The 14,280-nt window shown below is 41.6% G+C and overlaps 1 non-coding gene across 1 annotated transcript; it reads right to left on the minus strand.

Moving 5' to 3' along the window:
• Positions 1 to 8,484: 8,484 nt before the first annotated feature.
• On the minus strand, positions 8,485 to 8,578 carry trnai-uau (transfer RNA isoleucine (anticodon UAU)). Its single transcript has 2 exons — positions 8,541 to 8,578; positions 8,485 to 8,520 (listed from the first exon to the last, which is right to left on the minus strand). It is a non-coding gene; the product is annotated as a tRNA-Ile (tRNA).
• Between the last annotated feature and the right edge of the window lie 5,702 nt (positions 8,579 to 14,280).

Below are 14,280 nucleotides of genomic sequence, written 5' to 3' on the forward strand. Positions count from 1 at the left end.
CTACTTTACCTTTGCCTACTGCCCTATCTCTCTTACACCTGAAGAAGGCTCCACGGCCAAAACATTGTGTTCTCTTTCTTCTTTTTTTCAGTATGGAATAAACCTCTCAGAAGTGTTTGACTGACAATTGAGCAATAAGTGATTATCTCTTATTATTATTTTTACTTATTTAATGAACAGCAGTATTGCCACTCTTATAAGTGTAATATGATTATCAGCAGCAGCAGACTGATGGTTGTGTCTACAATAGTGACTAGTTGACCAGTCTGTAGCTCTGAGCAGTGGGACTCAGATCACACAGAAGACCTGTCTGTGTGTGATTCCACACCAGCCCTGGGATTCAGCGTATCCTAGAGCTAGAAAATTATATTCAAAGTTAATACATTTGTGTAAGTAACAGTTTAAATGCATTTTTCATTTGTTTACAAATCATAAGTATGGTAACCATGGCGACACACGGCAGGTTACTGTGCCTGGCTAGATGTCTCGCCTTCGTCACAAAGAGTGGTGTGACGTCACGGACAGCAAATAATACTAATGCTAGTGTATTTATGTTATTAGTGAGAGTACAACTGGTAGTTTTAATACGAATGCTAGTGTTCATGTGAGTATTAATGATGATAGCACTACTGATAATTTTAGTTTTAATGGTCATATTAATGTGAATATAAAATTTAATTATAGAGTTACTGTTACAGTATTAACAGTAGCAGTAGTGTTAGTTTTAGTGATAGCATTACTGTTATTATAAGTGTTTGTAGAGTGTGTCTGTGAGTTTGTGGTGTTTGTGAGTGTGTGGTGTTTGTCAGTGTGTGGGTGTGTGTCTGCAAGTGTGTGGTGTCTATCAGTGTGTATGTGTGTGTCTGTGAATGTGTGCGAGTACTGTATGTGTGTGAGTGTCTGATTGTGTGTAAAAATGTGCGTGGTGCCTGTGAGTGTGTGTTGTGTCTATGTGTGTGTCTGTGAATGTGTGTCTGTGAGTTTGTATCTGTGAGTGTGTGTAGTGTTTGTGTGAATGTGTGTGAGTGTGTGGTTGTGTGTCTGTCAGTATGTCATAATGTGTGTGAATGTGTGGGTGTATATCTGTCAGTGTGTGTGAATATGTGTGTAGGTGGGCTTGGGCTCCAATGCTGTGTCTGACAGAAGTGACCCATCAACAGGTGTTGAGGTCCAGAGTCGCTTGCAAATTTCTAGAGCACTTTATAACTTTCTAGAGTCCAGACCAACGAACAGAAATCTGTGAGTGCTGTGTTTTTATCACTATTAGCGTATGTGGTGTCTGTGGGTGTGTGGGTGTTTGTGAGTGTTTGATGTGTGTGGGTGTGTGTCCATGAGTATGTGTAGTGTCTGTGTGTCTATGTGAGTATTAATGATGATAGCACTACTGAATACTAGTATTCATGTGAGAATTAGTGATGATAGAGCTAATTTTAATTTTAGTTTTAATGCTAGTATTCATGTTAATATTAGTGATAATCATAGTGTTAGTGTCAGAATATTAATACTCATTGTCATGTTAGTTCTTTTGATAGTATTACTGTTATTATTGGTATTATTAGTGTACTACTAAGTTTGTGTTATTGTTAGTAATAATGATACTGTAAGCCTTAATTGCAGTGTTACTGTTGTAATATTGGCAGTATTTGTGTAAGTGTTAGTTATAGTGTAACTATTGGTAAGAGTGTAGGTAAGGCCCTGGCTGCCCTGTGGTGGCTCGGGGAGGGCCTGTGGGTCGAACTGGAGAGGCTGCTCTAGGTTGAGGAGAGCCAGGTGCGGACCTGGGCTCAGAATGCGATGTCTTCCATCCAGCTTGACTGCCTGGAGTTGTACGATGAGGTCCTGGCCAAGTTTGGATCAGAGGCAGCATATGTGGGATTGGTGAGTCCTGGAAACCCCTCCCCCTTGTCCAGCTTGCACTGTGGTATCAGGGCGGTACAGGGGCTGGGGTGACTGTCCTGACCCCTCAGCTTTCCAAGATATCTGCGTCACCCCACTCAACCTGGAAATCTCCCAGATCCAAGGAGAGAAAGACAGGAGCTGGGCTGGGACTCCAGCCTGCTGTTATTTCAAGTGGGTGACGAAAAGACACACCACTTACAGATCAACACTAGGGGACATCATAGAGTGGGTGGTGAGACTCTTGGTCATCGATGGCAACAGCGGGGTGACACCCCATCTCTCTATTGGCTCTATTAACAGTGGGGTGACCCCCCCTCCCCCTCTCTTTTGGCTTTAGAAATATCACAGTTCCACCCCTAGGTTGCATCTCCTGTCTGGCGCTGTGGAGGTATGATGATGATGATTCACTGTCTTTGTTCTCTCTCTCTGGTACAGGAGTTGGTACTGAGTTAGTGAAGTTTCACAAAGGATATGATAAGAAATTTTACCAAATCCCAAAATTAAAACAGTGAAGACAACAGACAACACAAGCTCATATAATGGAGGTTTGGTTTGACGACTGCAGACATGGTCAGGACATCTTGCCTGATTCTCTCTCCCCATTTTCCTAGGATTTTCCCTTCCAGGGCACAGGAATCATGAAGCAGGACAACTACGAAGAGGCGGTGGAGACACTGAAGTCCTACTTTGAAAACACGAAGGTCAGGTGTGAGTTCTCCGAGGTGAACAAGTGCTTCCACCAGGCTGCAGCCGACATTGACTTCGACCTCATCCTGCAGAAGTACCTGGGAGTCCCTGTAGCTGAGGTCTGTGAATAGCAGGTTTATTTTTTCTCTTTGTAGTAGTCTTAGGACAGTTTGACCTGTTGTGGGACTCGGCTGGAACAGAAAGGTCTTCTGTGTGTCTTCAGTCTCCACAGCCCAGGAGACGCACCATCCAGGTGGGCGAGGCTGTTGAAGAAAACAAGCTGTCCATCCCTCCCTCTCATGGATCTTGGCGCCCCTGGGCCCTCCCTCTTCGATCACCTGTGACCCCGCTGAGCTCAGAGAAACCCCTGTTGACTGCGCCATGCTGCCCCCATTAAGTTCCCTCCACTAAGGAGTGTCAGAGCTCCTGAGCTTCCTGGACAGGTGAGAAGCGAACAGAACCTCTGTCCTTGTGTGGAGTTACCTGTACAGACTCTTATGGGACACACTGTATAGACTCACCTGTATGGACTTTAATTGGACACACTGTACAGACTCACCTGTACAGACTCTTATAGGACACACTGTATAGACTGTATAGACTGTACAGGCTTTTATTAGGACTCACTATATAAACAGACCTGTTTAGGCTCTTATTAAACACACTGTATAGACTCACCCCTGTACAAACACTTAAAAAAACTGTACAGACACACTTGTCCAGGATCTTATTGGACAAACTGTGCAGACTCACCTGGTGAAACTCAGTACATGTGGACCTTATAGTGTGTACAGAATTAGAAGTGAAGGGTGTCTCCATTACCAAGCTCTGCTGTGTGTCTTCAGCCTCCACAGCCCATTATCCAGGTGGACGAGGCTTTCAAAGAGAACCAGCTGTCCACCCCTTCCTTTCCTGGACCTCGGTGCCCCTGGGCCCTCCCTCTACACTCACCTGTGACACTGCTGAGCTCATTAAACTCCCTGCCGACTGCTCCATGCTGCCCCCTCTGTCCTTGTGTAGAGTCAACTGTGCAGACTCTTATTACAGTCACAATGCATATACTGAGGGTATATTAAAAATAAGAAGAACTGACCCCAACAGCAAAGTCCTGTGTCTGTCTTCAGTGTCCAAGTGCAAAGAGGTGTGCTTTCCAAGTCAGCCCTGAAAAAGATGAAGAGGACAACATGTCCACCTCTTCTAATCCTGACACTGACCTGCCCCAGGTCACTGCCCCACTGTCCAGCCAGCTGCCTGTCCGCAGACCCCTCCCTCGCCTCCCTCCCATCACCTCCCAGGAGAAGACTGAGGTGAAGAAGACTATGAAAAGGAGGAAGAAGAGGCAGAGGAATCAGGAGAGTCAGGAAGGTCCAAGTCCTGAAGACAGGCCTCCAGAGTTGCTGAAAGTCAGAACACAGGTGCTGAGACTCCTAGAGGACCCTGTAGCTCCTGTGATTCTAGGAGAGGTGAGGAATGAACCTTTACTGTAGTGTCCAGTCAGTGTGTCTGTATTAACCCCTCTCTCTCAGTGCAGTGTTAATGTACTGGAGTGTCCAGTCAGTGTGTCTGTATTAACCCCTCTCTCTCAGTGCTGTGTTAATGTACTGGAGTGTCCAGTCAGTATGTCTATATTAACTCCTCTCTCTCAAAGCAGGTCAGCTCCTCCTATTCCTTTACCAAGATGCTGTGCTGTTCCGGGGTTGATGAGGATAAGAGCAACACTACAGAGCTGAAGAGATGGAAGGAGCCGCAAGGGGGCACCAGTGGAGAAAGTCAGGAATGTCTGGGTTGGGAGGCACCGGTCCCTGAACACCAAGGAGCGAGATAAGGAGAGGAGGCGGAAGCTGGAAGGGTGGTTGATGGATCGGAGACAGGATGTGCAGGAGGAGAAGGAGAGGAGGAAGCTGGAGGAGGAGAGGATGAAGGTGGAGGAGAAGAGGAGGAAGGTGTTTGAGAAACAGGAGAGAAGATGGGAGAAAGAGGGAGAGGACAGGAGGCAGATGCTGGAGAAGGAGAAGAGGAGACGGGAAAAGGAGGAGGAGCAGAGGAGGAAGACTGAGGAGAAGCAGGAGAGGAGACGCACCAAGGCAGGAGATGCAATTAGGAGGACCATGAACAAGGAGGAGCGGAGACGTGCCCAGGAGGCGGAGGAGAACAGGAGGGAGCAGCAGAAGCAGGAGGTGAGATGGGAGAAGAAGGAACAGAAGAGGTGGAAGGCCTACGCTCGGGGGCTGGAGAAACGCCTGCAGCAGGAGGAGGAGAGGAGGCAGAAGGAGAAGGAGGAATGGAGGCGAGCTCAGGAGGAGGAGAGGAGGAATCAGCTGTAGGAGGAGAATAAGAAACGAGCAAAGGAGGAAAAGGAGAGAAGGAGATTTTGGGAAGAGGAGGAGAGGCAACAAGCAAAGGAGAAGAAGGAGAGGAGGAAACTGTTGGAGAAGCAGGAGAAGAAACAAGCAAAAGATGAGAAGGAGAGGAGGAGAGTTTGTTAAAAGGAGGTAAAGAAACAGCTGAAGAAGGAGGAGGAAAGGAGGAGAGTTTTGGAGAAGCAACAATTGAAGGAGAAGATGGAGAGGTGGAGAGTTTTGGAAAAAGAGTGTGCCCCAGAGTCCAGATGCTGTCAGGTGAGTTATTATAAATAAGATGCAGGAGTACACCCTGTACCAACCTGGACTAACCTTTGTCATTAGTTTCAACCTAATTTCACACCAGCAAATAAATACTGACTGGGAGAGAAGAGGTATCTGACAGGCCAATCTGTGTCAGAGCCATTACTGACCTGCTCGTCTGTTCACAGGGAGAGTCCTCTCTGATGAGACGCCCTATGGATACAGAGATCCAGGGGACATTGAGGGAGACCCCACTTCAGGTAAAGGGGACTACAGACAGGGGACTCAGTGTGGGTGAGGTTGTTCAGGGATGGAATCCACACTGACACTGTGACCTGAGTTTCAGAAATAAGAAATTAAACAATTCTTTGATGTAAATTCTGAATGTAACACTTTTGATGGGAACAATTTTTTATTAATTTTATTGAAGTTTTTTTGCAAGAAACTTTTTAGAACCATTTTATGTGCTTATAATGTCTAATTTATGATGTTAAAACTATCAATTAAAAATGAAGGAGCTCTTGGCAACTCACAATGAAAATATCAACCCCAATGGAAAGGAAAACTTAAATGTTTGTTATCAATATGTATACATTGGACCACACAAAGGAGAAAAGCCACTGTGGACAAATCCAGACACAACATGAGACATCCTGACTGTTATTTACATTTCCCTACAAATCAAGAGAAATTAAGGGTCCTCGTCCTGCAAGAAGGGACGGCTTGTTGAAATATACAGCATCGCTACCTCACTTAAAACTGCAGAAATATTAACTACAGATTGTTACAAAGGCGTCTGGGTTCAAATGACAGGAAAGATGAAAGTTCAAACAATTCACACTTTGACAGGTGTGACAAAATGACATTAGAAAACTTATGATCATGAAATTCACTTCCTAAAATGATATCACAATGTTTTTGGACTGTGGGAGGAAACTGCAGCACCTGGCGGAAACTCCAAACAAACATGGGGAGAACATACAAACTCCACTCAGATAGAACAACAGGTCAGGAAATAAACACAGAGCTCCAGCACTGCATGGCAGAAATGTTAACCACAGTTGCACCTGTAAAATAAGTATACTTCCAAAACAGCAGCATATAGTGTAAAACAATATTTTATAAACTTTCAGTCTAGATCTTTAAAAATTCATATAATTTTTTTGTCAGCTGAAAATGTTATGCTGCCTGCTTTTAGGGGGGAAATAATTTTTCACATTTACATGTCGATATTAAAATAACATATTTCCACATATAAATACAATTATAATAAAATATACAAAAAAAGCCTTATTTTCTTTAATGATATGAGTTCTACAATAATGATACAGTATTGTACAAAATGGTATGATCTGAAGAAACGCCAGAGCACAATGTATCAATTTGGGTGACACTAACAGAAGAGGGACACAACATGTAAATCCACAAGGTTTATTTTCAACAACAAAAATGTGCTTGAAAATAATTTGACAAGGAGGAAACCTTACATGCATGGATACCAGTATTTCCCCAGTAGGTTAAAATGCAGCAGGGAACAGTATAACAGAAGGTCAGTGTCACTTGATATTGCATCACAGAGGCTGATCTCTTCTTCATCATATCCACCACTTCCAGAAAGCCAGTACACATAATTGTGAGGGTTTAAATTCAGAGGGAAAAAATAATTCTCTAAATTAAATTTGATGCTGCACAGAGAGCCTCACGTGTATGTGGTCAGGTAGCTCAGTTGGATTGATTGTCGTTCTAATAACTCCACGGTTGTGGGTTTGATCCCTTACAGGCCAAGAGATCTCCTTATCTTTTGCCAAAACCATTTGATCTTTCAGTCCATGGTTAAATATATTGTGTTGAAAAGATGCCACAAACTGTAGACAAATGCTAGTGCTGCAGGTGAAGAGGAAAGCATTTAAAGATTTATGAGTTTCTTATGTGGAGCGAAAATAAAGTGTCACCATTTGCATATGTGAGGCTTCCAAATCAGCTCTCTGTAAAGACAAATCAGGCGTGTAGAAAGAGCACCATTAAACACCATCGGGAGTGCAGAACATGTGATAAAAGTGTTCTTTAAACTACAAGTGAAAATAGTGAATTTGTCTTTCACTTAGACGTTCATCGAAAGCTCAGTAAACGATAAAGCGTGTTTACTGAGCGAGAGACTCGTGTTCTGAATTCTCATCAGATTAACCGGTAATACAGCTACTAATAAAGGTTTACATTAATCTTAATTATTAATAAATTACACTTTTATTAATAAAGACATGTATTGATCAAATTCATTGTGAATAGTTGTGGTGTCTAGAAAACAATTTTAGCTAAATATTTCAAGTGAGTGGTGCATACTGTTTGTTCATTACTTTGTGACTATATTATTTCCACTACATTCAGAACAGTTCAAAAGCAATCGACTGTTCCACTACTGAGTTACTTAAACCCTGTGAAGAGGTGGTTTAAGTTAGTCTCCTACATCAGTCTAATCTAAGATCTAATGGGCAGCAGATGTTATTTTAGGTTTGTTGCAATTGAGAACAAATTTCAGCAGCCAGGTTCGTACCAATGACCCGTTGTAGGGACATTGCCAATCAGCCACAAGAAAAAAAAACATAATTTGTGCCTTTATTAAAAAAAATGAAAAACAGAGTAGTAGTTTATGTGGTAATTTCAGGTACAATGTAAGAACTTAAGTTAACCAGTCCCACAGTAATGCGTGGGGTCCTATCAATAGAAAAAAAAATACTTGTAACCCAAAAACACAACAACCACAATGCGAGAAGCCTTCCGGGAATCTAGGTAAATCACTGTAGCAGTCTAACGACTACAGAAAATAAAATAAAAAAATACTTAACGGAACAACTTCAAAACAAAAATAACATTAAAAACAAATCTGGGAAACAACAAAAACAGAATCTAATGCGAGAGCTTTTTCAAGTCTTTGGTACCCCATCGTGCTCCCTTAGTCCCAGTAGACCTCTCGTCTAAGAAGATATCTCTCATCTATCTGTGTAGAGATCAACAGGGGGTCCACAGCTGATGGGAAATTAAGTAGTGACCTGCATCAGCTGCAAAGGAAAAAGTATAGGTTTATTCCATGCTGAAAAGAGAAGGTAACACAACGTGGACCCTTCTTCAGGTGTGACGTGGAATAAACCTTTACCTGTTCCTTTGATGTTAATTTAGACCGGATCTCCAGCAAATACCTAACAGGCTACAATCCCGTTAGATAAGGTGTTAAGGACGACCTATAAGTAGCAGTATCTAAAGTGGACAGTTGCTTTCAGTAGCTAAAGACAGGCTGCACTGCTCCAGGTGAGGCTCGAACTCACAACCTCGGCATGACTCCGCTGTGCACTGCTGTATAAGTACCGCGCGCTGACCGATTGCGCCACTGGAGCCGCGTAGACTACTTTCCCTTCACACACTGACGTTGCACAAACACAGGGTGAAAACGATTTCGGCATGTTTTCCGTCTCTCCGTGGGAGAAAGGGACAGTAAAAGAGCGAGGAAACTACAAGGGAAGAAAATGAAAAAATAGTGCTCACTGCAAAAGAGGGAGGAGAGAGATGGTCAGACACGTAAATCAGCCCGGCGGATTTACACGACAAATTTGTCATTTGTAGTGACATTTATGAGTTTTCATGTGTCTGAAACTGTCCAGTTTGTATTTTCGTTTCAAAAATCCAGTGAACTTGAATAAGACAAGAAGGCACACACTGCTCATCTGCGGAACATCACGTCCGATGTTTACAGTGACATCAGAGATTGAAAGCGAAGTCGTTTTTTATTAAAAGTTCAAGGAAACCTGAATATGTTTGCTAGACGTATTTCAGAATCACAGTGAAATGTAGTATGATTGCTGCACAGATCTGCAGTCTGCAATTAGAATACGGTTTGTGCGTTGTATAAAATATGCTATTCAAAACTTTTCTAAAACTGCAGAGATACATTTCGGAATGCGTCTTCCTGTAAAAATAAAATATCTATTTGATTTGACGGGCGCTATAAGCAGAGTCTGAAGCCAGCTCCACAGAAGAACTATATTCAGTGGGCCAAAAAAGTGAGTATTTCACTAAGTGAACAATTACTGTACATCATAATCATATTTGTTTTACTTCTCCTGCCATTGCAATTTGTGCACAAAGATTTTTTTTATTTATTTTCAAAATGTATTAGCCTTGATGGGAAAGAAAATTAAACTGTGTGCGCGGTGGCCAAGTGGTAAGGCGTCGGTTTCGTAAACCGAAGAGCACGGGCTCAAACCCCATCCGTGCTTGGTTTGCTTACCACGGCATACCTTTATTTAAATCGTCAATTGTCTTGCAATGTAAAAATCTCTGTAATAATAAGAAAAGAAAGTAGTTAATAATCCTTTGACAAAGTAACGGGCATCCTCCACTGCTTGTCAGGATGGCTGAGTGGTCTTAGGTGCCAGCCTCAAGAACTCAATCGTGTGTAGTGACAGTTGTTATTCACAACCCGGATTTCTATGGAAGCCCGTTTCCGCCAGGGAGTAAAAAAAAAACGCGCTATGGTATCTCAGAATTCCGACTTAGCAACTCAGAATTGCGACTTAGTAACTCAGAATTCCGACTTTATATCTCACATTTGCGACTTCGAAATAGCCCATATTTCAATGTCTGTCCTTTTGTTATTGTAACAGATTAGGGTTCTAGGGCTTGTGCCCTCGCAGCTCCCCCCCTAGTTCGTGCCTCACCGCATTGGCTCGAACCCAGGTCTTGCCAGCTGAGCTAAAGAAGACCTTTTTTAAGTAAAAAAGGACATACAATGAGATACCATAGCGCGTTTTTTTTTACTCCCTGGCGGAAACGGGCTTCCATAGATTTCCCTTCATGTTCATTAAGATGTGTAATTTGTATGTTGCTTATATAAGAACAGTTTCTTCAAAAGTTCTGTCAATTAACAGTGGAGAGCTAGCCGATGTACGTTTTCATGAAAACTCTCTTTAAGGCGATTACAAGTATCTTGAGCAAATCTGCGTCATATTTAAAAAAAAAAAAAGTTTAGCTCAAGATGCAACAGGAGTATAAATTAATTCTCCCGCCCTACATTCCAAGATATGGAATCTTATTTTTCTTGAAGTTTCTGATGTTGGTCGTTATTGGAAATTGCCCGGTGATATCGACTCAGGTACTCAGTTGTTACGTGCTGTAATTCGATACATGCAAAGCATTTATATTCCCTCAAATTATTAATAAGGTCAATAATGTATTAAACATTACATGCCACTTTTTCTCTTAATGATGTTCACGATGGAACAGTGAGAAAGGCGTGCCTAGATGTGCTTGAACCAGCACCATACTATCATTTTAGTCCCGACCTGACCGCACTGAGCAATGGTACGACAGAGAGTCCAACGGGTCGGTTTTCTGCTTTTACAGTTTTTGGGAAAAAAATAATCTGCAGTTTTAAGCAAGTATTTTATTTCAAATTTTGCAAAGTGTAAGTTTTTCTTGAAAAACGTTGTTTCAGAAAGAAACTGAGTTGACGGGAATAGCCCTGTCAGTAGAATATCGAACTTTTCATCTCAGCTTGTTCCTCTGTGGAACAGGCTTCAGAACTCTACGTACAACGCCTTTGATATCATTTTATTTTTACAGCAGACGCATCCGGAATGTTTTTTTTTTACTTTTTATTTGAACAACAAAATAGACTCAATATAAACAAGAGCACTTATAACATCAGTAGAATCGTCAAGGGTACATACAATAATACAATTACACTTTCTGAAAACGATTAAACTAGGTAAATCAAGATAAGGTCCGCACAGCTTTAATGTTCTTACATTTCGAAAGAGTCTGTAATTACCCTTTTTCGTCTATTTTGAACTATTCAAACTTAGGACTCGTACCAGACCATTTCACTCTACGTACAGTATATCTCTTTTCGTAACGAAATGTATTTCCTGTCTTAGAAATGCTCTGGGCGGTATGTCTTACACAACGCACCTAAAGTATTCTAATCGTGGACTGCAGATCTGTGATATTGCCGAATTCGAGGGATCCAGCAATCATACTGGATTTGACTGGGATTCTGAAATGTCTCTTGCAAAGGTATTTGGGTTTGCTTGAACATTTAATAAAAAAGTGATCTGAGACTTCCTAGCTTCCAGTCTATAATCTCACTGCAACTAAACTAGGATGTGATGTTTCGCAGATGTGCAGTGTGCCTTTACGCTTGGCATGTTCAAGACTATTCGTTGCGTGAGCTCCTCACTGCGTGTCCTGTACTGTATTGTGATTTCGTTGAGATAATCTACGAGGAGTACAGCGACTAGAACGCCTTGAACTTTTTTTCGGTATATAAAAGAAAACGCTAAAGCACATACAAAGTAACTAACATTTCCTATATGTAGGTTTTCTGATTATGTCTCTACAAATTCCTTAGTGACAGGCGATTTCTTTCCAATATTTGTTCTGGCGCGGTTATTGATCCCATACTAAAGATTATTTTTATAAAGAACATGTCACTTGCAAACTGGTATCGGGAAAGTTTTATAATATTACTTTTTATTTAAAAAAGTAAATTTATCATAACCTATATGATTTCTTACCAGCGTGGAGCTCGAATTTACAACCCCGAGATTAAGTGTTTGGTACTAGTTGCGCCACAGAAAAAATGAAATCTCTTATTTATATTAAATACTGCGGCTCCTGACCTTTTCTTCTCGTCATAGAAGAGATCGGTCTGGTCTCCAGATTATCAACTATAAGATCAGACCGTGCTCCTTTGTAAAGCAGTGTTGGTTCACATTGCTTATATGGGGCAACACATCAACTCGATGATCGTTCGCTGTACACGCATGCCCCCCCTTCACTGAAATAACATAGACAAAGGAAACTCTCTTGTCTTGGGCTGCTGTCACCCGGATTCAAAGCGCGGGTATTGCGGTCACAGCACAAAGTACTGACCACTATACCATCGCGGCGAGCTGGGACAGACTATCCTTAATTTTATTCAAATGCTCACAGTGTCTTTAATCTGATGGATTCATATACCGTGCTCATGAGAAAGTCACAAACCTGTCATCTACACACTGTTCCCAGAGCTGGATAGGTGATTCCAGATTCTACAGCTCTCTAGCAGTAGTGGAAATCAGGCTACAGAAATGGAGAAAATCTCTTCAAAATGTGGAAATATATTCCCGAGACGAGTCCTTTCTCAAAGGTCAACTCTGCTTGCAAGTCACTCCTCCCCACATCGCGCAGTGTAGCGGTTATAACCTTCTATTAACACACCAAAGGGCTTCAGTGAGAAAGCGGGCAGAAACAAAGCGATCTCTTTCATTTATACGTTTTGCACGCCTGACTGGGTTTTACGCTGCTCTTTTCTACACTGAACTGATCATTTGGACACCGTAAGTCAAGAGAGACACATTTCTATGTAATCAGGAAACCAGGAATCCTAACCGTTAGCCCGTTAGTGCCACAGAAAAAAAAACGTTTCAGCAAGATAAAATTGCAGGATAAACACATTTTTTTCTTTTTCGTAGGGCTAGTGTTTTGTTTGATTTAGCGAATTTTTTTACACTTTATTTCTGACACATGACTTAAAAGGCTGGTAGAGTATATTTAATACAAGAGCGCTGAACAACAATTTTCATCTACCGTATTGTCATGTTTTTTTTAAAAAAGCAAGTTAAATGCATATATAGTAAATGTTTTTTTCATATAATAGTGTTTATGGTCTGATAAACGTAATTCATTATTTAACGGACATTTGGTATAATTAAAAAAAATACTCATTCACGAATGTAAACATTTTTTACAATAACGTGTTTTATTGTGATCTTGCGCCCCGTGCAGCAATATCACCAGACAGTTTAATGGTCTGTCGTCCTTTTACAGTTCTGGGTTTTATTCTGTCTTCAGATGCACCAGATGTATTTTTAAAATACGTAAATAACAATTCTGGTGCAGCGAGGCATTCTGATTAATTCAGATTCACTCTTCACGTGTGTTACAGATATCATATAATGTTTTTGTTTCCACGCAAAACCTCGCATGAAAGTGAAGTTGATAAACTTTACTTGTAACATATTTAACAAGGTACAGTGCCAAACTATTAAAATACATCAGAAATATACCCAAACTCATCTTATTTATGTATTTGAAACGAACGGATGGGAGACTTTAACATGGCTTTCTGGAAATTCACTTTTAGGAGTTTTCGGAAGTCAGAACCCAAATATGCTCGTACAGTGAGGGAGGAGTGCTTGACTTCCTGCTTTCAGCTCGTGCATTGTTTCTACTTGTGACCACCAACAGAGAGAGCTTTACCGGTTCACAGAAACGTCCCAGGAGTTTTCTGGGGTAAGAGGGAAGAATAAATGTAATAAATGGAGATGATATTGCCGCTGGGGAGTATGAAGGCGGTTTAGCGAGGCGGTGGCGTGGAGGGAGGAGACGCGCATTCCGCACGGGCAGCGCAGAGCAATGAATCACATCTACTGCGCGTTGAGTTCTCTCCAATATAACCGCTGAGCCCGGACACACACAGCCTCTCCAGCCAGTGCTGGAGATTTTAAAAGCGTAGTATTTTTTTTTAATAATACTTCAGAAGGTGCTGGAACTGACTCTTTTGCTCAGTTGAGGCTATAGGAATCTGTGTTTCTTTTCAGGCTGTCAGGAATAGCGCTTATTATATTTTTTTCTCAGACTAAACAGTATCGTTTGGCTGAATTTCAGTTAAATGCCTAGTTTAGAAAGATCAAGAATGAGTTAGGGAAGACAGAGGTGGAGACTAATGGAAGTTATGAAAGCCATTAATGGGTTGTCTCTGCTTGAGCTTGATTTAGACCTTAGTAGGGCAAAGTCTAGGGGTTAATTGCAACAAACTGAAAGTGAAGTACTAACAGGCATTCAACCCGTGTTTAGTACACATCTGTGGTCTGAAGTTGTGCTCCACTTTAAGTCCAATTGTAACGAACGTTGCTGCTGTGCTTAGTCCACAGCACTATACTTTACCTGTTCTCAATTGCGACGCACACAAAGTAATAGTTGTTGTCCCCTAGAAGTGACTAAACTAGTGAATTATTTTAAACCACCTCTTAATATGGCTTGAGCAACGTAGTACCAT

Source organism: Atractosteus spatula, chromosome 10 (genome assembly GCF_055471065.1).
Source record: "Atractosteus spatula isolate fAtrSpa1 chromosome 10, fAtrSpa1.hap1, whole genome shotgun sequence".
In the NCBI taxonomy this organism is placed as follows: Eukaryota; Metazoa; Chordata; class Actinopteri; order Semionotiformes; family Lepisosteidae; genus Atractosteus; species Atractosteus spatula.